Consider the following 25,222-nt stretch of genomic DNA (forward strand, 5'->3'; position numbering starts at 1 on the left):
CAGCACAGAGACAATCCCGTGAGAAAGAGTATCGTATTTTGTCTTTGTGGAATGTGTTTTTGGAACTATAAGACTGTGGCCCTGGGTAACATCTTGAGGCCACTCACTCACTGACTGTACTACTGTTCGGTTATGTTTCTGTGACTCCATTCATAAATGTTTATTAAACTCAAGAAAGACAGCTGACGCGTGAAGATCTTCTTTTTCAATTATTGAACAAGGTAAAAAAATTTTGCCACCACGGCAGATATCAAACAGTAACCTTAGGATACAGTCATCTTAAAATGACTCAGATGGGTGAATACTGCTCAGAATCAACAGTTGTGCGTTTTTGATTAAGCTTTTGTTTTTTTTGAAGTCGGCAGATATCAAACAGTAATCTTAGGATACAGTCAGCTTAAAATGACTCAGATGAGTGAATACTGTTCAGTTGTGCGTTTTTGGTGAAGCTTTTGAGTTTTTGACGTCGGCAGATATCAAACAGTAATCTTAGGATACAGTCAGCTTAAAATGACTGAATGTGAGTGAATACTGTTCAGTTGTGCGTTTTTGGTGAAGCTTTTGAGTTTTTGACGTCGGCAGATAGCAGACAGTAATCTTAGGATACAGCAGGCTTAAAATGACTGAATGTGAGTGAATACTGTTCAGTTGTGCGTTTTTGGTGAAGCTTTTGAGTTTTTGACGTCGGCAGATATCAAACAGTAATCTTAGGATACAGTCAGTTTAATATGACTCAGATGAGTGAATACTGTTCAGTTGTGCGTTTTTGGTGAAGTTTTTGAGTTTTTGACGTCGGCATATAGGAGACAGTAATCTTAGGATACAGTCAGCTTAAAATGACTGAATGTGAGTGAATACTGTTCAGTTGTGCGTTTTTGGTGAAGCTTTTGAGTTTTTGACGTCGGCAGATATCAAACAGTAATCTTAGGATACAGTCAGCTTCAAATGACTCAGATGAGTGAATACTGTTCAGTTGTGCGTTTTTGGTGAAGCTTTTGAGTTTTTGACGTCGGCAGATATCAAACAGTAATCTTAGGAGACAGTCAGCTTAAAATGACTCAGATGAGTGAATACTGTTCAGTTGTGCGTTTTTGGTGAGGCTTTTGAGTTTTTGACGTCGGCAGATAGCAGACAGAAATCTTAGGATACATTCAGTTTAATATGACTCAGATGAGTGAATACTGTTCAAAATGAACAGTTGTGCGTTTTTGGTGAAGCTTTTGAGTTTTTGACGTCGGCAGATATCAAACAGTAATCTTAGGATACAGTCAGCTTAAAATGAATGAATGTGAGTGAATACTGTTCAGTTGTGCGTTTTTGGTGAAGCTTTTGAGTTTTTGATGTCAGCAGATATCAAACAGTAATCTTAGGATACAGTCACCTTAAAATGACTCAGATGAGTGAATACTGTTCAGTTGTGCGGTTTTGGTGAAGCTTTTGAGTTTTTGACGTTGGCAGATATCAAACAGTAATCTTAGGAGACAGTCAGCTTAAAATGACTGAATGTGAGTGAATACTGTTCAATTGTGCGTTTTTGGTGAAGCTTTTGAGTTTTTGACGTCGGCAGATATCAAACAGTAATCTTAGGAGACAGTCACTTTAAAATGACTCAGATGAGTGAATACTGTTCAGTTGTGCGTTTTTGGTGAAGTTTTTGAGTTTTTGACGTCGGCAGATATCAAACAGTAATCTTAGGATATAGTCATCTTAAAATGACTGAATGTGAGTGAATACTGTTCAGTTGTGCGTTTTTGGTGAAGCTTTTGAGTTTTTGACGTCGGCAGATAGCAGACAGAAATCTTAGGATACATTCAGTTTAAAAGGACTCAGATGAGTGAATACTGTTCAAAATGAACAGTTGTGCGTTTTTGGTGAAGCTTTTGAGTTTTTGACGTCGGCAGATATCAAACAGTAATCTTAGGATACAGTCAGTTTAATATGACTCAGATGAGTGAATACTGTTCAGTTGTGCGTTTTTGAGTTTTTGACGTCGGCAGATAGGAGACAGTAATTTTAGGATACAGTCAGCTTAAAATGACTGAATGTGAGTGAATACTGTTCAGTTGTGCGTTTTTGGTGAAGCTTTTGAGTTTTTGACGTCGGCAGATATCAAACAGTAATCTTAGGATACAGTCACCTTAAAATGACTCAGATGAGTGAATACTGTTCAGTTGTGCGGTTTTGGTGAAGCTTTTGAGTTTTTGACGTCGGCAGATATCAAACAGTAATCTTAGGAGACAGTCAGCTTCAAATGGCTCAGATGAGTGAATACTGTTCAGTTGTGCGTTTTTGGTGAAGTTTTTGAGTTTTTGACGTCGGCAGATATCAAACAGTAATCTTAGGATATAGTCATCTTAAAATGACTGAATGTGAGTGAATACTGTTCAGTTGTGCGTTTTTGGTGAAGCTTTTGAGTTTTTGACGTCGGCAGATAGCAGACAGAAATCTTAGGTTACATTCAGTTTAAAAGGACTCAGATGAGTGAATACTGTTCAAAATGAACAGTTGTGCGTTTTTGGTGAAGCTTTTGAGTTTTTGACGTCGGCAGATATCAAACAGTAATCTTAGGATATAGTCATCTTAAAATGACTCAGATGAGTGAATACTGTTCAGTTGTGCGTTTTTGGTGAAGCTTTTGAGTTTTTGACGTCGGGAGATTGGAGACAGTAATCTTAGGATACAGTCAGCTTAAAATGACTCAGATGAGTGAATACTGTTCAGTTGTGCGTTTTTGGTGAAGCTTTTGAGTTTTTGACGTCGGCAGATATCAAACAGTAATCTTAGGATATAGTCATCTTAAAATGACTGAATGTGAGTGAATACTGTTCAGTTGTGCGTTTTTGGTGAAGCGTTTGAGTTTTTGACGTCGGCAGATATCAAACAGTAATCTTAGGATACAGTCAGTTTAATGTGACTCAGATGAGTGAATACTGTTCAGTTGTGTGTTTTTGGTGAAGCTTTTGAGTTTTTGACGTCGGCAGATATCAAACAGTAATCTTAGGAGACAGTCAGCTTCAAATGACTCAGATGAGTGAATACTGTTCAGTTGTGCGGTTTTGGTGAAGCTTTTGAGTTTTTGACGTCGGCAGATATCAAACAGTAATCTTAGGAGACAGTCAGCTTCAAATGACTCAGATGAGTGAATACTGTTCAGTTGTGCGGTTTTGGTGAAGCTTTTGAGTTTTTGACGTCGGCAGATATCAAACAGTAATCTTAGGATATAGTCATCTTAAAATGACTGAATGTGAGTGAATACTGTTCAGTTGTGCGTTTTTGGTGAAGCTTTTGAGTTTTTGACGTCGGCGGATAGCAGACAGTAATCTTAGGATACAGTCATCTTAAAATGACTGAATGTGAGTGAATACTGTTCAGTTGTGCGTTTTTGGTGAAGCTTTTGAGTTTTTGACGTCGGCAGATATCAAACAGTAATCTTAGGATACAGTCAGCTTAAAATGACTGAATGTGAGTGAATACTGTTCAGTTGTGCGTTTTTGGTGAAGCTTTTGAGTTTTTGACGTCGGCAGATATCAAACAGTAATCTTAGGAGACAGTCAGCTTCAAATGACTCAGATGAGTGAATACTGTTCAGTTGTGCGTTTTTGGTGAAGCTTTTGAGTTTTTGACGTCGGCAGATAGCAGACAGAAATCTTAGGTTACATTCAGTTTAAAAGGACTCAGATGAGTGAATACTGTTCAAAATGAACAGTTGTGCGTTTTTGGTGAAGCTTTTGAGTTTTTGACGTCGGCAGATATCAAACAGTAATCTTAGGATATAGTCATCTTAAAATGACTCAGATGAGTGAATACTGTTCAGTTGTGCGTTTTTGGTGAAGCTTTTGAGTTTTTGACGTCGGGAGATTGGAGACAGTAATCTTAGGATACAGTCAGCTTAAAATGACTCAGATGAGTGAATACTGTTCAGTTGTGCGGTTTTGGTGAAGCTTTTGAGTTTTTGACGTCGGCAGATATCAAACAGTAATCTTAGGATATAGTCATCTTAAAATGACTGAATGTGAGTGAATACTGTTCAGTTGTGCGTTTTTGGTGAAGCGTTTGAGTTTTTGACGTCGGCAGATATCAAACAGTAATCTTAGGATACAGTCAGTTTAATGTGACTCAGATGAGTGAATACTGTTCAGTTGTGTGTTTTTGGTGAAGCTTTTGAGTTTTTGACGTCGGCAGATATCAAACAGTAATCTTAGGAGACAGTCAGCTTCAAATGACTCAGATGAGTGAATACTGTTCAGTTGTGCGGTTTTGGTGAAGCTTTTGAGTTTTTGACGTCGGCAGATATCAAACAGTAATCTTAGGAGACAGTCAGCTTCAAATGACTCAGATGAGTGAATACTGTTCAGTTGTGCGGTTTTGGTGAAGCTTTTGAGTTTTTGACGTCGGCAGATATCAAACAGTAATCTTAGGATATAGTCATCTTAAAATGACTGAATGTGAGTGAATACTGTTCAGTTGTGCGTTTTTGGTGAAGCTTTTGAGTTTTTGACGTCGGCGGATAGCAGACAGTAATCTTAGGATACAGTCATCTTAAAATGACTGAATGTGAGTGAATACTGTTCAGTTGTGCGTTTTTGGTGAAGCTTTTGAGTTTTTGACGTCGGCAGATATCAAACAGTAATCTTAGGATACAGTCAGCTTAAAATGACTGAATGTGAGTGAATACTGTTCAGTTGTGCGTTTTTGGTGAAGCTTTTGAGTTTTTGACGTCGGCAGATATCAAACAGTAATCTTAGGAGACAGTCAGCTTCAAATGACTCAGATGAGTGAATACTGTTCAGTTGTGCGTTTTTGGTGAAGCTTTTGAGTTTTTGACGTCGGCAGATAGCAGACAGAAATCTTAGGTTACATTCAGTTTAAAAGGACTCAGATGAGTGAATACTGTTCAAAATGAACAGTTGTGCGTTTTTGGTGAAGCTTTTGAGTTTTTGACGTCGGCAGATATCAAACAGTAATCTTAGGATATAGTCATCTTAAAATGACTCAGATGAGTGAATACTGTTCAGTTGTGCGTTTTTGGTGAAGCTTTTGAGTTTTTGACGTCGGGAGATTGGAGACAGTAATCTTAGGATACAGTCAGCTTAAAATGACTCAGATGAGTGAATACTGTTCAGTTGTGCGTTTTTGGTGAAGCTTTTGAGTTTTTGACGTCGGCAGATATCAAACAGTAATCTTAGGATATAGTCATCTTAAAATGACTGAATGTGAGTGAATACTGTTCAGTTGTGCGTTTTTGGTGAAGCGTTTGAGTTTTTGACGTCGGCAGATATCAAACAGTAATCTTAGGATAAAGTCAGTTTAATGTGACTCAGATGAGTGAATACTGTTCAGTTGTGTGTTTTTGGTGAAGCTTTTGAGTTTTTGACGTCGGCAGATATCAAACAGTAATCTTAGGATACAGTCACCTTAAAATGACTCAGATGAGTGAATACTGTTCAGTTGTGCGGTTTTGGTGAAGCTTTTGAGTTTTTGACGTCGGCAGATATCAAACAGTAATCTTAGGATACAGTCAGCTTCAAATGACTCAGATGAGTGAATGCTGTTCAGTTGTGCGTTTTTGGTGAAGCTTTTGAGTTTTTGACGTTGGCAGATATCAAACAGTAATCTTAGGAGACAATCAGCTTAAAATGACTCAGATGAGTGAATACTGTTCAGTTGTGCGTTTTTGGTGAAGCGTTTGAGTTTTTGACGTCGGCAGATATCAAACAGTAATCTTAGGATACAGTCAGCTTAAAATGACTGAATGTGAGTGAATACTGTTAAGTTGTGCGTTTTTGGTGAAGCTTTTGAGTTTTTGACGTCGGCAGATATCAAACAGTAATCTTAGGATACAGTCAGTTTAATATGACTCAGATGAGTGAATACTGTTCAGTTGTGCGTTTTTGGTGAAGCTTTTGAGTTTTTGACGTCGGCAGATAGGAGACAGTAATCTTAGGATACATTCAGTTTAAAAGGACTCAGATGAGTGAATACTGTTCAGTTGTGCGGTTTTGGTGAAGCTTTTGAGTTTTTGACGTCGGCAGATATCAAACAGTAATCTTAGGAGACAGTCAGCTTAAAATGACTCATATGAGTGAATGCTGTTCAGTTGTGCGTTTTTGGTGAAGCTTTTGAGTTTTTGACGTCGGCAGATATCAAACAGTAATCTTAGGATATAGTCATCTTAAAATGACTGAATGTGAGTGAATACTGTTCAGTTGTGCGTTTTTGGTGAAGCTTTTGAGTTTTTGACGTCGGCAGATATCAAACAGTAATCTTAGGATACAGCAGGCTTAAAATGACTGAATGTGAGTGAATACTGTTCAGTTGTGCGTTTTTGGTGAAGCTTTTGAGTTTTTGACGTCGGCAGATATCAAACAGTAATCGTAGGATATAGTCATCTTAAAATGACTGAATGTGAGTGAATACTGTTCAGTTGTGCGTTTTTGGTGAAGCTTTTGAGTTTTTGACGTCGGCAGATATCAAACAGTAATCTTAGCATACATTCAGTTTAAAAGGACTCAGATGAGTGAATACTGTTCAAAATGAACAGTTGTGCGTTTTTGGTGAAGCTTTTGAGTTTTTGACGTCGGCAGATGTCAAACAGTAATCTTAGGATACAGCAGGCTTAAAATGACTGAATGTGAGTGAATACTGTTCAGTTGTGCGTTTTTGGTGAAGCTTTTGAGTTTTTGACGTCGGCAGATATCAAACAGTAATCTTAGGATACAGTCAGTTTAATGTGACTCAGATGAGTGAATACTGTTCAGTTGTGTGTTTTTGGTGAAGCTTTTGAGTTTTTGACGTCGGCAGATATCAAACAGTAATATTAGGAGACAGTCAGCTTCAAATGACTCAGATGAGTGAATACTGTTCAGTTGTGCGGTTTTGGTGAAGCTTTTGAGTTTTTGACGTCGGCAGATATCAAACAGTAATCTTAGGAGACAGTCAGCTTCAAATGACTCAGATAAGTGAATACTGTTCAGTTGTGCGGTTTTGGTGAAGCTTTTGAGTTTTTGACGTCGGCAGATATCAAACAGTAATCTTAGGATACAGTCATCTTAAAATGACTGAATGTGAGTGAATACTGTTCAGTTGTGCGTTTTTGGTGAAGCTTTTGAGTTTTTGACGTCGGCAGATATCAAACAGTAATCTTAGGATACAGTCAGCTTAAAATGACTGAATGTGAGTGAATACTGTTCAGTTGTGCGTTTTTGGTGAAGCTTTTGAGTTTTTGACGTCGGCAGATATCAAACAGTAATCTTATGAGACAGTCACTTTAATATGACTCATATGAGTGAATGCTGTTCAGTTGTGCGTTTTTGGTGAAGCTTTTGAGTTTTTGACGTCGGCAGATATCAAACAGTAATCTTAGGAGACAGTCACTTTAATATGACTCATATGAGTGAATGCTGTTCAGTTGTGCGTTTTTGGTGAAGCTTTTGAGTTTTTGACGTCGGCAGATATCAAACAGTAATCTTAGGATATACTCATCTTAAAATGACTGAATGTGAGTGAATACTGTTCAGTTGTGCGTTTTTGGTGAAGCGTTTGAGTTTTTGACGTCGGCAGATATCAAACAGTAATCTTAGGAGACAGTCAGCTTCAAATGACTCAGATGAGTGAATACTGTTCAGTTGTGCGGTTTTGGTGAAGCTTTTGAGTTTTTGACGTCGGCAGATATCAAACAGTAATCTTAGGAGACAGTCAGCTTCAAATGACTCAGATGAGTGAATACTGTTCAGTTGTGCGGTTTTGGTGAAGCTTTTGAGTTTTTGACGTCGGCAGATATCAAACAGTAATCTTAGGATATAGTCATCTTAAAATGACTGAATGTGAGTGAATACTGTTCAGTTGTGCGTTTTTGGTGAAGCTTTTGAGTTTTTGACGTCGGCGGATAGCAGACAGTAATCTTAGGATACAGTCATCTTAAAATGACTGAATGTGAGTGAATACTGTTCAGTTGTGCGTTTTTGGTGAAGCTTTTGAGTTTTTGACGTCGGCAGATATCAAACAGTAATCTTAGGATACAGTCAGCTTAAAATGACTGAATGTGAGTGAATACTGTTCAGTTGTGCGTTTTTGGTGAAGCTTTTGAGTTTTTGACGTCGGCAGATATCAAACAGTAATCTTAGGAGACAGTCACTTTAATATGACTCATATGAGTGAATGCTGTTCAGTTGTGCGTTTTTGGTGAAGCTTTTGAGTTTTTGACGTCGGCAGATATCAAACAGTAATCTTAGGAGACAATCAGCTTAAAATGACTCAGATGAGTGAATACTGTTCAGTTGTGCGTTTTTGGTGAAGCTTTTGAGTTTTTGACGTCGGCAGATATCAAACAGTAATCTTAGGATATAGTCATCTTAAAATGACTGAATGTGAGTGAATACTGTTCAGTTGTGCGTCTTTGGTGAAGCTTTTGAGTTTTTGACGTCGGCAGATATCAAACAGTAATCTTAGGAGACAGTCATTTTAATATGACTCAGATGAGTGAATACTGTTCAGTTGTGCGTTTTTGGTGAAGCTTTTGAGTTTTTGACGTCGGCAGATATCAAACAGTAATCTTAGGAGACAGTCAGCTTCAAATGACTCAGATGAGTGAATACTGTTCAGTTGTGCGGTTTTGGTGAAGCTTTTGAGTTTTTGACGTCGGCAGATAGCAGACAGTAATCTTAGGATACAGTCAGCTTAAAATGACTGAATGTAAGCGAATACTGTTAAGTTGTGCGTTTTTGGTGAAGCTTTTGAGTTTTTGACGTCGGCAGATATCAAACAGTAATCTTAGGATACAGTCAGTTTAATATGACTCAGATGAGTGAATACTGTTCAGTTGTGCGTTTTTGGTGAAGCTTTTGAGTTTTTGACGTCGGCAGATAGGAGACAGTAATCTTAGGATACAGTCAGCTTAAAATGACTGAATGTGAGTGAATACTGTTCAGTTGTGCGTTTTTGGTGAAGCTTTTGAGTTTTTGACGTCGGCAGATATCAAACAGTAATCTTAGGATACAGTCAGCTTAAAATGACTCAGATGAGTGAATACTGTTCAGTTGTGCGTTTTTGGTGAAGCTTTTGAGTTTTTGACGTCGGCAGATATCAAACAGTAATCTTAGGATATAGTCATCTTAAAATGACTGAATGTGAGTGAATACTGTTCAGTTGTGCGTTTTTGGTGAAGCTTTTGAGTTTTTGACGTCGGCAGATATCAAACAGTAATCTTAGGATATAGTCATCTTAAAATGACTCAGATGAATGAATACTGTTAAGTTGTGCGTTTTTGGTGAAGCTTTTGAGTTTTTACCGTCGGGAGATTGGAGACAGTAATCTTAGGATACAGTCAGCTTAAAATGACTCAGATGAGTGAATACTGTTCAGTTGTGCGTTTTTGGTGAAGCTTTTGAGTTTTTGACGTCGGCAGATATCAAACAGTAATCTTAGGATATAGTCATCTTAAAATGACTGAATGTGAGTGAATACTGTTCAGTTGTGCGTTTTTGGTGAAGCGTTTGAGTTTTTGACGTCGGCAGATATCAAACAGTAATCTTAGGATACAGTCAGTTTAATGTGACTCAGATGAGTGAATACTGTTCAGTTGTGCGTTTTTGGTGAAGCTTTTGAGTTTTTGACGTCGGCAGATATCAAACAGTAATCTTAGGAGACAGTCAGCTTCAAATGACTCAGATGAGTGAATACTGTTCAGTTGTGCGGTTTTGGTGAAGCTTTTGAGTTTTTGACGTCGGCAGATACCAAACAGTAATCTTAGGATATAGTCATCTTAAAATGACTGAATGTGAGTGAATACTGTTCAGTTGTGCGTTTTTGGTGAAGCTTTTGAGTTTTTGACGTCGGCAGATATCAAACAGTAATCTTAGGAGACAGTCAGCTTCAAATGACTCAGATGAGTGAATACTGTTCAGTTGTGCGGTTTTGGTGAAGCTTTTGAGTTTTTGACATCGGCAGATATCAAACAGTAATCTTAGGATACAGTCATCTTAAAATGACTGAATGAGTGAATACTGTTCAGTTGTGCGTTTTTGGTGAAGCTTTTGAGTTTTTGACGTCGGCAGATATCAAACAGTAATCTTAGGATATAGTCATCTTAAAATGACTGAATGTGAGTGAATACTGTTCAGTTGTGCGTTTTTGGTGAAGCTTTTGAATTTTTGACGTCGGCAGATATCAAACAGTAATCTGATGAGACAGTCAGCTTAAAATGACTGAATGTGAGTGAATACTGTTCAGTTGTGCGTTTTTGGTGAAGCTTTTGAGTTTTTGACGTCGGCAGATATCAAACAGTAATCTTAGGATACAGTCAGCTTAAAATGACTCAGATGAGTGAATACTGTTCAGTTGTGCGTTTTTGGTGAAGCTTTTGAGTTTTTGACGTCGGCAGATAGGAGACAGTAATCTTAGGATACAGTAACTTTAATATGACTCAGATGAGTGAATACTGTTCAGTTGCGCGTTTTTGACTGAATGTGAGTGAATACTGTTCAGTTGTGCGTTTTTGGTGAAGCTTTTGAGTTTTTGACGTCGGCAGATATCAAACAGTAATCTTAGGATACATTCAGTTTAATATGACTCAGATGAGTGAATACTGTTCAGTTGTGCGTTTTTGGTGAAGCTTTTGAGTTTTTGACGTCGGCAGATATCAAACAGTAATCTTAGGATACATTCAGTTTAATATGACTCAGATGAGTGAATACTGTTCAGTTGTGCGTTTTTGGTGAAGCTTTTGAGTTTTTGACGTCGGCAGATAGGAGACAGTAATCTTAGGATACAGTCACTTTAATATGACTCAGATGAGTGAATATTGTTCACTTGTGCGTTTTTGGTGAAGCTTTTGAGTTTTTGACGTCGGCAGATATCAAACAGTAATCTTATGATACAGTCAGTTTAATATGACTCAGATGAGTGAATACTGTTCAGTTGTGCGTTTTTGGTGAAGCTTTTGTGTTTTTGACATCGGCAGATATCAAACAGTAATCTTAGGATACAGTCACTTTAATATGATTCAGATGAGTGAATACTGTTCAGTTGTGCGTTTTTGACTGAATGTGAGTGAATACTGTTCAGTTGTGCGTTTTTGGTGAAGCTTTTGAGTTTTTGACGTCGGCAGATAGGAGACAGTAATCTTAGGATACAGTCAGCTTAAAAGGAGTGAATGTGAGTGAATACTGTTCAGTTGTGCGTTTTTGGTGAAGCTTTTGAGTTTTTGACGTCGGCAGATATGAGACAGTAATCTTAGGATACAGTCAGTTTAATATGACTCAGATGAGTGAATACTGTTCAGTTGTGCGTTTTTGGTGAAGCTTTTGAGTTTTTGACGTCGGCAGATAGGAGACAGTAATCTTAGGATACAGTCAGTTTAAAATGACTGAATGTGAGTGAATACTGTTCAGTTGTGCGTTTTTGGTGAAGCGTTTGAGTTTTTGACGTCGGCAGATATCAAAAAGTAATCTTAGGATACAGTCAGCTTAAAATGACTGAATTTGAGTGAATACTGTTCAGTTGTGTGTTTTTGGTGAAGCTTTTGAGTTTTTGACGTCAGCAGATAGGAGACAGTAATCTTAGTATACAGTCAGCTTAAAATGACTCAGATGAGTGAATACTGTTCAGTTGTGCGTTTTTGACTAAATGTGAGTGAATACTGTTAAGTTGTGCGTTTTTGTTGAAGCTTTTGAGTTTTTGACGTCGGCAGATAGGAGACAGTAATCTTAGGATACAGTCAGTTTAATATGACATAGAAGAGTGAATACTGTTCAGTTGTGCTTTTTAGGTGAAGCTTTTGAGTTTTTGACGTCGGCAGATATCAAACAGTAATCTTAGGATACAGTCACTTTAATATGACTCAGATGAGTGAATACTGTTCAGTTGTGCGTTTTTGGTGAAGCTTTTGAGTTTTTGACGTCGGCAGATAGGAGACAGTAATCTTAGGATACAGTCAGCTTAAAATGACTGAATGTGAGTGAATACTGTTAAGTTGTGCGTTTTTGGTGAAGCTTTTGAGTTTTTGACGTCGGCAGATATCAAACAGTAATCTTAGGATACATTCAGTTTCATATGACTCAGATGAGTGAATACTGTTAAGTTGTGCGTTTTTGGTGAAGCTTTTGAGTTATTGACGTCGGCAGATATCAAACAGTAATCTTAGGATACATTCAGTTTCATATGACTCAGATGAGTGAATACTGTTCAGTTGGGCGTTTTTGGTGAAGCTTTTGAGTTTTTGACGTCGGCAGATATCAAACAGTAATCTTAGGATACAGTCAGCTTAAAATGACTGAATGTGAGTGAATACTGTTCAGTTGTGCGTTTTTGGTGAAGCTTTTGAGTTTTTGACGTCGGCAGATATCAAACAGTAATCTTAGGATACAGTCAGCTTAAAATGACTGAATGTGAGTTAATACTGTTCAGTTGTGCGTTTTTGGTGAAGCTTTTGAGTTTTTGACGTCGGCAGATATCAAACAGTAATCTTATGATACAGTCAGTTTAATATGACTCAGATGAGTGAATACTGTTCAGTTGTGCGTTTTTGGTGAAGCTTTTGAGTTTTTGACATTGGCAGATATCAAACAGTAATCTTAGGATACAGTCACTTTAATATGATTCAGATGAGTGAATACTGTTCAGTTGTGCGTTTTTGACTGAATGTGAGTGAATACTGTTCAGTTGTGCGTTTTTGGTGAAGCTTTTGAGTTTTTGACGTCGGCAGATAGGAGACAGTAATCTTAGGATACAGTCAGCTTAAAAGGAGTGAATGTGAGTGAATACTGTTCAGTTGTGCGTTTTTGGTGAAGCTTTTGAGTTTTTGACGTCGGCAGATATGAGACAGTAATCTTAGGATACAGTCAGTTTAATATGACTCAGATGAGTGAATACTGTTCAGTTGTGCGTTTTTGGTGAAGCTTTTGAGTTTTTGACGTCGGCAGATAGGAGACAGTAATCTTAGGATACAGTCAGTTTAAAATGACTGAATGTGAGTGAATACTGTTCAGTTGTGCGTTTTTGGTGAAGCGTTTGAGTTTTTGACGTCGGCAGATATCAAAAAGTAATCTTAGGATACAGTCAGCTTAAAATGACTGAATTTGAGTGAATACTGTTCAGTTGTGTGTTTTTGGTGAAGCTTTTGAGTTTTTGACGTCGGCAGATAGGAGACAGTAATCTTAGTATACAGTCAGCTTAAAATGACTCAGATGAGTGAATACTGTTCAGTTGTGCGTTTTTGACTAAATGTGAGTGAATACTGTTAAGTTGTGCGTTTTTGTTGAAGCTTTTGAGTTTTTGACGTCGGCAGATAGGAGACAGTAATCTTAGGATACAGTCAGCTTAAAATGACTGAATGTGAGTGAACACTGTTAAGTTGTGCGTTTTTGGTGAAGCTTTTGAGTTTTTGACGTCGGCAGATATCAAACAGTAATCTTAGGATACATTCAGTTTCATATGACTCAGATGAGTGAATACTGTTAAGTTGTGCGTTTTTGGTGAAGCTTTTGAGTTATTGACGTCGGCAGATATCAAACAGTAATCTTAGGATACATTCAGTTTCATATGACTCAGATGAGTGAATACTGTTCAGTTGGGCGTTTTTGGTGAAGCTTTTGAGTTTTTGACGTCGGCAGATATCACACAGTAATCTTAGGATACAGTCAGCTTAAAATGACTGAATGTGAGTGAATACTGTTCAGTTGTGTGTTTTTGGTGAAGCTTTTGAGTTTTTGACGTCAGCAGATATCAAACAGTAATCTTAGGATACAGTCAGCTTAAAATGACTCAGATGAGTGAATACTGTTCAGTTGTGCGTTTTTGACTAAATGTGAGTGAATACTGTTCAGTTGTGCGTTTTTGGTGAAGCTTTTGAGTTTTTGACGTCGGCAGATATCAAACAGTAATCTTATGAGACAGTCATCTTAAAATGACTGAATGTGAGTGAATACTGTTAAGATGTGCGTTTTTGGTGAAGCTTTTGAGTTTTTGACGTCGGCAGATATCAAACAGTAATCTTAGGATACAGTCACTTTAAAATGACTGAATGTGAGTGAATACTGTTAAGTTGTGCGTTTTTGGTGAAGCTTTTGAGTTTTTGACGTCGGCAGATATCAAACAGTAATCTTAGGATACAGTCACTTTAATATGACTCAGATGAGTGAATACTGTTCAGTTGTGCGTTTTTGGTGAAGCTTTTGAGTTTTTGACGTCGGCAGATATCAAACAGTAATCTTATGAGACAGTCATCTTAAAATGACTGAATGTGAGTGAATACTGTTAAGATGTGCGTTTTTGGTGAAGCTTTTGAGTTTTTGACGTCGGCAGATATCAAACAGTAATCTTAGGATACAGTCACTTTAAAATGACTGAATGTGAGTGAATACTGTTAAGTTGTGCGTTTTTGGTGAAGCTTTTGAGTTTTTGACGTCGGCAGATAGGAGACAGTAATCTTAGGATACAGTCAGCTTAAAATGACTGAATGTGAGTGAATACTGTTAAGTTGTGCGTTTTTGGTGAAGCTTTTGAGTTTTTGACGTCGGCAGATATCAAACAGTAATCTTAGGATACAGTCAAATTTAATATGACTCAGATGAGTGAATACTGCTCAGTTGTGCGTTTTTGGTGAAGCTTTTGAGTTTTTGACGTCGGCAGATATCAAACAGTAATCTTAGGATACAATCAGTTTAATATGACTCAGTTGAGTGAATACTGTTAAGTTGTGCGTTTTTGGTGAAGCTTTTGAGTTTTTGACGTCGGCAGATAGGAGACAGTAATCTTAGTATACAGTCAGCTTAAAATGACTCAGATGAGTGAATACTGTTCAGTTGTGCGTTTTTGACTAAATGTGAGTGAATACTGTTAAGTTGTGCGTTTTTGGTGAAGCTTTTGAGTTTTTGACGTCGGCAGATATCAAACAGTAATCTTATGAGACAGTCATCTTAAAATGACTGAATGTGAGTGAATACTGTTAAGATGTGCGTTTTTGGTGAAGCTTTTGAGTTATTGACGTCGGCAGATATCAAACAGTAATCTTAGGATACATTCAGTTTCATATGACTCAGATGAGTGAATACTGTTCAGTTGTGCGTTTTTGGTGAAGCTTTTGAGTTTTTGACGTCGGCAGATAGGAGACCGTAATCTTAGGATACAGTCACTTTACTATGACTCAGATGAGTGAATACTGTTCAGTTGTGCGTTTTTGGTGAAGCTTTTGAGTTTTTGACGTCGGCAGATAGCAGACAGAAATCTTAGGTTACATTCAGTTTAAAAGGACTCAGATGAGTGAATACTGTTCAAAATGAACAGTTGTGCGTTTTTGGTGAAGCTTTTGAGTTTTTGACGTCGGCAGATAGGAGACAGTAATCTTAGTATACAGTCAGCTTAAAATGACTCAGATGAGTGAATACTGTTAAGTTGTGCGTTTTTGACTAAATGTGAGTGAATACTGTTAAGTTGTGCGTTTTTGGTGAAGCTTTTGAGTTTTTGACGTCGGCAGATATCAAACAGTAATCTTATGAGACAGTCATCTTAAAATGACTGAATGTGAGTGAATACTGTTAAGATGTGCGTTTTTGGTGAAGCTTTTGAGTTATTGACGTCGGCAGATATCAAACAGTAATCTTAGGATACATTCAGTTTCATATGACTCAGATGAGTGAATACTGTTCAGTTGTGCGTTTTTGGTGAAGCTTTTGAGTTTTTGACGTCGGCAGATAGGAGACAGTAATCTTAGGATACAGTCACTTTACTATGACTCAGATGAGTGAATACTGTTCAGTTGTGCGTTTTTGGTGAAGCTTTTGAGTTTTTGACGTCGGCAGATAGGAGACAGTAATCTTAGGATACAGTCAGCTTAAAATGACTGAATGTGAGTGAATACTGTTCAGTTGTGCGTTTTTGGTGAAGCTTTTGAGTTTTTTTCGTCGGCAGATATCAAACAGTAATCTTAGGTTACAGTCACTTTAATATGACTCTGATGAGTGAATACTGTTAAGTTGTGCGTTTTTGGTGAAGCTTTTGAGTTTTTGACGTCGGCAGATATCAAACAGTAATCTTAGGATACAGTCAGCTTAAAATGACTGAATGTTAGTGAATACTGTTAAGTTGGGCGTTTTTGGTGAAGCTTTTGAGTTTTTGACGTCGGCAGATAGGAGACAGTAATCTTAGGATACAGTCAGCTTAAAATCACTGAATGTGAGTGAATACTGTTCAGTTGTGCGTTTTTGGTGAAGCTTTTGAGTTTTTGACGTCGGCAGTTAGGAGACAGTAATCTTAGGATACCGTGACTTTAATATGACTCAGATGAGTGAATACTGTTCAGTTGTGCGTTTTTGACTGAATGTGAGTGAATACTGTTCAGTTGTGCGTTTTTGGTGAAGCTTTTGAGTTTTTGACGTCGGCAGATATCAAACAGTATTCTTAGGATACAGTCACTTTAATATGACTCAGATGAGTGAATACTGTTCAGTTGTGCGTTTTTGGTGAAGCTTTTGAGTTTTTGACGTCGGCAGATAGGAGACAGTAATCTTAGGATACAGTCAGTTTAAAATGACTGAATGTGAGTGAATACTGTTCAGTTGTGCGTTTTTGGTGAAGCGTTTGAGTTTTTGACGTCGGCAGATATCAAAAAGTAATCTTAGGATACAGTCAGCTTAAAATGACTGAATGTGAGTGAATACTGTTCAGTTGTGTGTTTTTGGTGAAGCTTTTGAGTTTTTGACGTCGGCAGATAGGAGACAGTAATCTTAGTATACAGTCAGCTTAAAATGACTCAGATGAGTGAATACTGTTCAGTTGTGCGTTTTTGACTAAATGTGAGTGAATACGGTTAAGTTGTGCGTTTTTGGTGAAGCTTTTGAGTTTTTGACGTCGGCAGATATCAAACAGTAATCTTAGGATACAGTCAGCTTAAAATGACTGAATGTGAGTGAATACTGTTAAGTTGTGCGTTTTTGGTGAAGCTTTTGAGTTTTTGACGTCGGCAGATAGGAGACAGTAATCTTAGGATACAGTCAGTTTAATATGACACAGAAGAGTGAATACTGTTCGGTTGTGCTTTTTAGGTGAAGCTTTTGAGTTTTTGACGTCGGCAGATATCAAACAGTAATCTTAGGATACAGTCACTTTAATATGATTCAGATGAGTGAATACTGTTCAGTTGTGCGTTTTTGACTGAATGTGAGTGAATACTGTTCAGTTGTGCGTTTTTGGTGAAGCTTTTGAGTTTTTGACGTCGGCAGATAGGAGACAGTAATCTTAGGATACAGTCAGCTTAAAAGGAGTGAATGTGAGTGAATACTGTTCAGTTGTGCGTTTTTGGTGAAGCTTTTGAGTTTTTGACGTCGGCAGATATGAGACAGTAATCTTAGGATACAGTCAGTTTAATATGACTCAGATGAGTGAATACTGTTCAGTTGTGCGTTTTTGGTGAAGCTTTTGAGTTTTTGACGTCGGCAGATAGGAGACAGTAATCTTAGGATACAGTCAGTTTAAAATGACTGAATGTGAGTGAATACTGTTCAGTTGTGCGTTTTTGGTGAAGCGTTTGAGTTTTTGACGTCGGCAGATATCAAAAAGTAATCTTAGGATACAGTCAGCTTAAAATGACTGAATTTGAGTGAATACTGTTCAGTTGTGTGTTTTTGGTGAAGCTTTTGAGTTTTTGACGTCGGCAGATAGGAGACAGTAATCTTAGTATACAGTCAGCTTAAAATGACTCAGATGAGTGAATACTGTTCAGTTGTGCGTTTTTGACTAAATGTGAGTGAATACTGTTAAGTTGTGCGTTTTTGTTGAAGCTTTTGAGTTTTTGACGTCGGCAGATAGGAGACAGTAATCTTAGGATACAGTCAGTTTAATATGACATAGAAGAGTGAATACTGTTCAGTTGTGCTTTTTAGGTGAAGCTTTTGAGTTTTTGACGTCGGCAGATATCAAACAGTAATCTTAGGATACAGTCACTTTAATATGACTCAGATGAGTGAATACTGTTCAGTTGTGCGTTTTTGGTGAAGCTTTTGAGTTTTTGACGTCGGCAGATAGGAGACAGTAATCTTAGGATACAGTCAGTTTAAAATGACTGAATGTGAGTGAATACTGTTAAGTTGTGCGTTTTTGGTGAAGCTTTTGAGTTTTTGACGTCGGCAGATATCAAACAGTAATCTTAGGATACATTCAGTTTCATATGACTCAGATGAGTGAATACTGTTAAGTTGTGCGTTTTTGGTGAAGCTTTTGAGTTATTGACGTCGGCAGATATCAAACAGTAATCTTAGGATACATTCAGTTTCATATGACTCAGATGAGTGAATACTGTTCAGTTGGGCGTTTTTGGTGAAGCTTTTGAGTTTTTGACGTCGGCAGATATCACACAGTAATCTTAGGATACAGTCAGCTTAAAATGACTGAATGTGAGTGAATACTGTTCAGTTGTGTGTTTTTGGTGAAGCTTTTGAGTTTTTGACGTCAGCAGATATCAAACAGTAATCTTAGGATACAGTCAGCTTAAAATGACTCAGATGAGTGAATACTGTTCAGTTGTGCGTTTTTGACTAAATGTGAGTGAATACTGTTCAGTTGTGCGTTTTTGGTGAAGCTTTTGAGTTTTTGACGTCGGCAGATATCAAACAGTAATCTTATGAGACAGTCATCTTAAAATGACTGAATGTGAGTGAATACTGTTAAGATGTGCGTTTTTGGTGAAGCTTTTGAGTTTTTGACGTCGGCAGATATCAAACAGTAATCTTAGGATACAGTCACTTTAAAATGACTGAATGTGAGTGAATACTGTTAAGTTGTGCGTTTTTGGTGAAGCTTTTGAGTTTTTGACGTCGGCAGATATCAAACAGTAATCTTAGGATACAGTCAGTTTAATATGACTCAGATGAGTGAATACTGTTCAGTTGTGCGTTTTTGGTGAAGCTTTTGAGTTTTTGACGTCGGCAGATATCAAACAGTAATCTTATGAGACAGTCATCTTAAAATGACTGAATGTGAGTGAATACTGTTAAGATGTGCGTTTTTGGTGAAGCTTTTGAGTTTTTGACGTCGGCAGATATCAAACAGTAATCTTAGGATACAGTCACTTTAAAATGACTGAATGTGAGTGAATACTGTTAAGTTGTGCGTTTTTGGTGAAGCTTTTGAGTTTTTGACGTCGGCAGATAGGAGACAGTAATCTTAGGATACAGTCAGCTTAAAATGACTGAATGTGAGTGAATACTGTTAAGTTGTGCGTTTTTGGTGAAGCTTTTTAGTTTTTGACGTCGGCAGATATCAAACAGTAATCTTAGGATACAGTCAAATTTAATATGACTCAGATGAGTGAATACTGCTCAGTTCTGCGTTTTTGGTGAAGCTTTTGAGTTTTTGACGTCGGCAGATATCAAACAGTAATCTTAGGATACAATCAGTTTAATATGACTCAGTTGAGTGAATACTGTTAAGTTGTGCGTTTTTGGTGAAGCTTTTGAGTTTTTGACGTCGGCAGATAGGAGACAGTAATCTTAGTATACAGTCAGCTTAAAATGACTCAGATGAGTGAATACTGTTCAGTTGTGCGTTTTTGACTAAATGTGAGTGAATACTGTTAAGTTGTGCGTTTTTGGTGAAGCTTTTGAGTTTTTGACGTCGGCAGATATCAAACAGTAATCTTATGAGACAGTCATCTTAAAATGACTGAATGTGAGTGAATACTGTTAAGATGTGCGTTTTTGGTGAAGCTTTTGAGTTATTGACGTCGGCAGATATCAAACAGTAATCTTAGGATACATTCAGTTTCATATGACTCAGATGAGTGAATACTGTTCAGTTGTGCGTTTTTGGTGAAGCTTTTGAGTTTTTGACGTCAGCAGATAGGAGACAGTAATCTTAGGATACAGTCACTTTACTATGACTCAGATGAGTGAATACTGTTCAGTTGTGCGTTTTTGGTGAAGCTTTTGAGTTTTTGACGTCGGCAGATAGGAGACAGTAATCTTAGGATACAGTCAGCTTAAAATGACTGAATGTGAGTGAATACTGTTCAGTTGTGCGTTTTTGGTGAAGCTTTTGAGTTTTTTTCGTCGGCAGATATCAAACAGTAATCTTAGGTTACAGTCACTTTAATATGACTCAGATGACTGAATACTGTTAAGTTGTGCGTTTTTGGTGAAGCTTTTGAGTTTTTGACGTCGGCAGATAGGAGACAGTAATCTTAGTATACAGTCAGTTTAAAATGACTGAATGTGAGTGAATACTGTTCAGTTGTGCGTTTTTGGTGAAGCGTTTGAGTTTTTGACGTCGGCAGATATCAAAAAGTAATCTTAGGATACAGTCAGCTTAAAATGACTGAATGTGAGTGAATACTGTTCAGTTGTGTGTTTTTGGTGAAGCTTTTGAGTTTTTGACGTCGGCAGATAGGAGACAGTAATCTTAGTATACAGTCAGCTTAAAATGACTCAGATGAGTGAATACTGTTCAGTTGTGCGTTTTTGACTAAATGTGAGTGAATACTGTTAAGTTGTGCGTTTTTGGTGAAGCTTTTGAGTTTTTGACGTCGGCAGATATCAAACAGTAATCTTAGGATACAGTCAGCTTAAAATGACTGAATGTGAGTGAATACTGTTAAGTTGTGCGTTTTTGGTGAAGCTTTTGAGTTTTTGACGTCGGCAGATAGGAGACAGTAATCTTAGGATACAGTCAGTTTAATATGACACAGAAGAGTGAATACTGTTCGGTTGTGCTTTTTAGGTGAAGCTTTTGAGTTTTTGACGTCGGCAGATATCAAACAGTAATCTTAGGATACAGTCACTTTAATATGACTCAGATGAGTGAATACTGTTCAGTTGTGCGTTTTTGGTGAAGCTTTTGAGTTTTTGACGTCGGCAGATAGGAGACAGTAATCTTAGGATACAGTTAGCTTAAAATGACTGAATGTGAGTGAATACTGTTAAGTTGTGCGTTTTTGGTGAAGCTTTTGAGTTTTTGACGTCGGCAGATATCAAACAGTAATCTTAGGATACAGTCACTTTAATATGACTCAGATGAGTGAATACTGTTCAGTTGTGCGTTTTTGGTGAAGCTTTTGAGTTTTTGACGTCGGCAGATATCAAACAGTAATCTTAGGATACAGTCAATTTAAAATGACTGAATGTCAGTGAATACTGTTAAGTTGTGCGTTTTTGGTGAAGTTTTTGAGTTTTTGACGTCGGCAGATATCAAACAGTAATCTTAGGATCCAGTCAGCTTAAAATGACTGAATGTGAGTGAATACTGTTAAGTTGTGCGTTTTTGGTGAAGCTTTTGAGTTTTTGACGTCGGCAGATATCAAACAGTAATCTTAGGATACAGTCAGTTTAATATGACTCAGATGAGTGAATACTGTTCAGTTGTGCGTTTTTGGTGAAGCTTTTGAGTTTTTGACGTCGGCAGATATCAAACAGTAATCTTAGGATACAGTCAGCTTAAAATGACTGAATGTGAGTGAATACTGTTAAGTTGTGCGTTTTTGGTGAAGCTTTTGAGTTTTTGACGTCGGCAGATATCAAACAGTAATCTTAGGATACAGTCACTTTAATATGACTCAGATGAGTGAATACTGTTCAGTTGTGCGTTTTTGGTGAAGCTTTTGAGTTTTTGACGTCGGCAGATATTAAACAGTAATCTTATGAGACAGTCATCTTAAAATGACTGAATGTGAGTGAATACTGTTAAGATGTGCGTTTTTGGTGAAGCTTTTGAGTTTTTGACGTCGGCAGATATCAAACAGTAATCTTAGGATACAGTCACTTTAAAATGACTGAATGTGAGTGAATACTGTTAAGTTGTGCGTTTTTGGTGAAGCTTTTGAGTTTTTGACGTCGGCAGATAGGAGACAGTAATCTTAGGATACAGTCAGCTTAAAATGACTGAATGTGAGTGAATACTGTTAAGTTGTGCGTTTTTGGTGAAGCTTTTGAGTTTTTGACGTCGGCAGATATCAAACAGTAATCTTAGGATACAGTCAAATTTAATATGACTCAGATGAGTGAATACTGCTCAGTTCTGCGTTTTTGGTGAAGCTTTTGAGTTTTTGACGTCGGCAGATATCAAACAGTAATCTTAGGATACAATCAGTTTAATATGACTCAGTTGAGTGAATACTGTTAAGTTGTGCGTTTTTGGTGAAGCTTTTGAGTTTTTGACGTCGGCAGATAGGAGACAGTAATCTTAGTATACAGTCAGCTTAAAATGACTCAGATGAGTGAATACTGTTCAGTTGTGCGTTTTTGACTAAATGTGAGTGAATACTGTTAAGTTGTGCGTTTTTGGTGAAGCTTTTGAGTTTTTGACGTCGGCAGATATCAAACAGTAATCTTATGAGACAGTCATCTTAAAATGACTGAATGTGAGTGAATACTGTTAAGATGTGCGTTTTTGGTGAAGCTTTTGAGTTATTGACGTCGGCAGATATCAAACAGTAATCTTAGGATACATTCAGTTTCATATGACTCAGATGAGTGAATACTGTTCAGTTGTGCGTTTTTGGTGAAGCTTTTGAGTTTTTGACGTCGGCAGATAGGAGACAGTAATCTTAGGATACAGTCACTTTACTATGACTCAGATGAGTGAATACTGTTCAGTTGTGCGTTTTTGGTGAAGCTTTTGAGTTTTTGACGTCGGCAGATAGGAGACAGTAATCTTAGGATACAGTCAGCTTAAAATGACTCAGATGAGTGAATACTGTTCAGTTGTGCGTTTTTGGTGAAGCTTTTGAGTTTTTTTCGTCGGCAGATATCAAACAGTAATCTTAGGTTACAGTCACTTTAATATGACTCAGATGAGTGAATACTGTTAAGTTGTGCGTTTTTGGTGAAGCTTTTGAGTTTTTGACGTCGGCAGATAGGAGACAGTAATCTTAGTATACAGTCAGTTTAAAATGACTGAATGTGAGTGAATACTGTTCAGTTGTGCGTTTTTGGTGAAGCGTTTGAGTTTTTGACGTCGGCAGATATCAAAAAGTAATCTTAGGATACAGTCAGCTTAAAATGACTGAATGTGAGTGAATACTGTTCAGTTGTGTGTTTTTGGTGAAGCTTTTGAGTTTTTGACGTCGGCAGATAGGAGACAGTAATCTTAGTATACAGTCAGCTTAAAATGACTCAGATGAGTGAATACTGTTCAGTTGTGCGTTTTTGACTAAATGTGAGTGAATACTGTTAAGTTGTGCGTTTTTGGTGAAGCTTTTGAGTTTTTGACGTCGGCAGATATCAAACAGTAATCTTAGGATACAGTCAGCTTAAAATGACTGAATGTGAGTGAATACTGTTAAGTTGTGCGTTTTTGGTGAAGCTTTTGAGTTTTTGACGTCGGCAGATAGGAGACAGTAATCTTAGGATACAGTCAGTTTAATATGACACAGAAGAGTGAATACTGTTAAGTTGTGCGTTTTTGGTGAAGTTTTTGAGTTTTTGACGTCGGCAGATATCAAACAGTAATCTTAGGATCCAGTCAGCTTAAAATGACTGAATGTGAGTGAATACTGTTAAGTTGTGCGTTTTTGGTGAAGCTTTTGAGTTTTTGACGTCGGCAGATATCAAACAGTAATCTTAGGATACAGTCAGTTTAATATGACTCAGATGAGTGAATACTGTTCAGTTGTGCGTTTTTGGTGAAGCTTTTGAGTTTTTGACGTCGGCAGATATCAAACAGTAATCTTAGGATACAGTCAGCTTAAAATGACTGAATGTGAGTGAATACTGTTCAGTTGTGTGTTTTTGGTGATGCTTTTGAGTTTTTGACGTCGGCAGATATCAAACAGTAATCTTAGGATACAGTCAGCTTAAAATGACTCAGATGAGTGAATACTGTTCAGTTGTGCGTTTTTGGTGAAGCTTTTGAGTTTTTGACGTCGGCAGATATCAAACAGTAATCTTAGGATACAGTCAGCTTAAAATGACTGAATGTGAGTGAATACTGTTCAGTTGTGCGTTTTTGGTGAAGCTTTTGAGTTTTTGACGTCGGCAGATATCAAACAGTAATCTTAGTATACAGTCAGTTTAATATGACTCAGATGAGTGAATACTGTTCAGTTGTGCGTTTTTGGTGAAGCTTTTGAGTTTTTGACGTCGGCAGATATCAAACAGTAATCTTAGGATACAGTCACTTTAATATGACTCAGATGAGTGAATACTGTTCAGTTGTGCGTTTTTGGTGAAGCTTTTGAGTTTTTGACGTCGGCAGATAGGAGACAGTAATCTTAGGATACAGTAAGCTTAAAATGAGTGAATGTGAGTGAATACTGTTAAGTTGTGCGTTTTTGGTGAAGCTTTTGAGTTTTTGACGTCGGCAGATAGTTGACAGTAATCTTAGGATACAGTCAGTTTAATATGACTCAGATGAGTGAATACTGTTCAGTTGTGCGTTTTAGGTGAAGCTTTTGAGTTTTTGACGTCGGCAGATATCAAACAGTAATCTTAGGATACAGTCACTTTAATATGACTCAGATGAGCGAATACTGTTCAGTTGTGCGTTTTTGGTGAAGCTTTTGAGTTTTTGACGTCGGCAGATAGGAGACAGTAATCTTAGGATACAGTCAGCTTAAAATGACTGAATGTGAGTGAATACTGTTAAGTTGCGCGTTTTTGGTGAAGCTTTTGAGTTTTTGACGTCGGCAGATATCAAACAGTAATCTTAGGATACAGTCACGTTAATATGACTCAGATGACTGAATACTGTTCAGTTGTGCGTTTTTGGTGAAGCTTTTGAGTTTTTGATGTCGGCAGATATCAAACAGTAATCGTAGGATACAGTCATCTTAAAATGACTGAATGTGAGTGAATACTGTTCAGTTGTGCGTTTTTGGTGAAGCTTTTGAGTTTTTGACGTCGGCAGATAGCAAACAGTAATCTTAGGATACAGTCAGCTTAAAATGACTCAGATGAGTGAATACTGTTCAGTTGTGCGTTTTTGACTAAATGTGAGTGAATACTGTTCAGTTGTGCGTTTTTGGTGAAGCTTTTGAGTTTTTGACGTCGGCAGATATCAAACAGTAATCTTATGAGACAGTCATCTTAAAATGACTGAATGTGAGTAAATACTGTTAAGATGTGCGTTTTTGTGAAGCTTTTGAGTTTTTGACGTCGGCAGATATCAAACAGTAATCTTATGATACAGTCACTTTAAAATGACTGAATGTGAGTGAATACTGTTAAGTTGTGCGTTTTTGGTGAAGCTTTTGAGTTTTTGACGTCGGCAGATATCAAACAGTAATCTTAGGATACAGTCACTT

This window comes from Trachinotus anak, unplaced genomic scaffold, assembly GCF_046630095.1.
Source record: "Trachinotus anak isolate AG129_WGS33_773 ecotype Australia unplaced genomic scaffold, CSIRO_AGI_Tana_v1 ptg000007l, whole genome shotgun sequence".
Taxonomy (NCBI): Eukaryota; Metazoa; Chordata; class Actinopteri; order Carangiformes; family Carangidae; genus Trachinotus; species Trachinotus anak.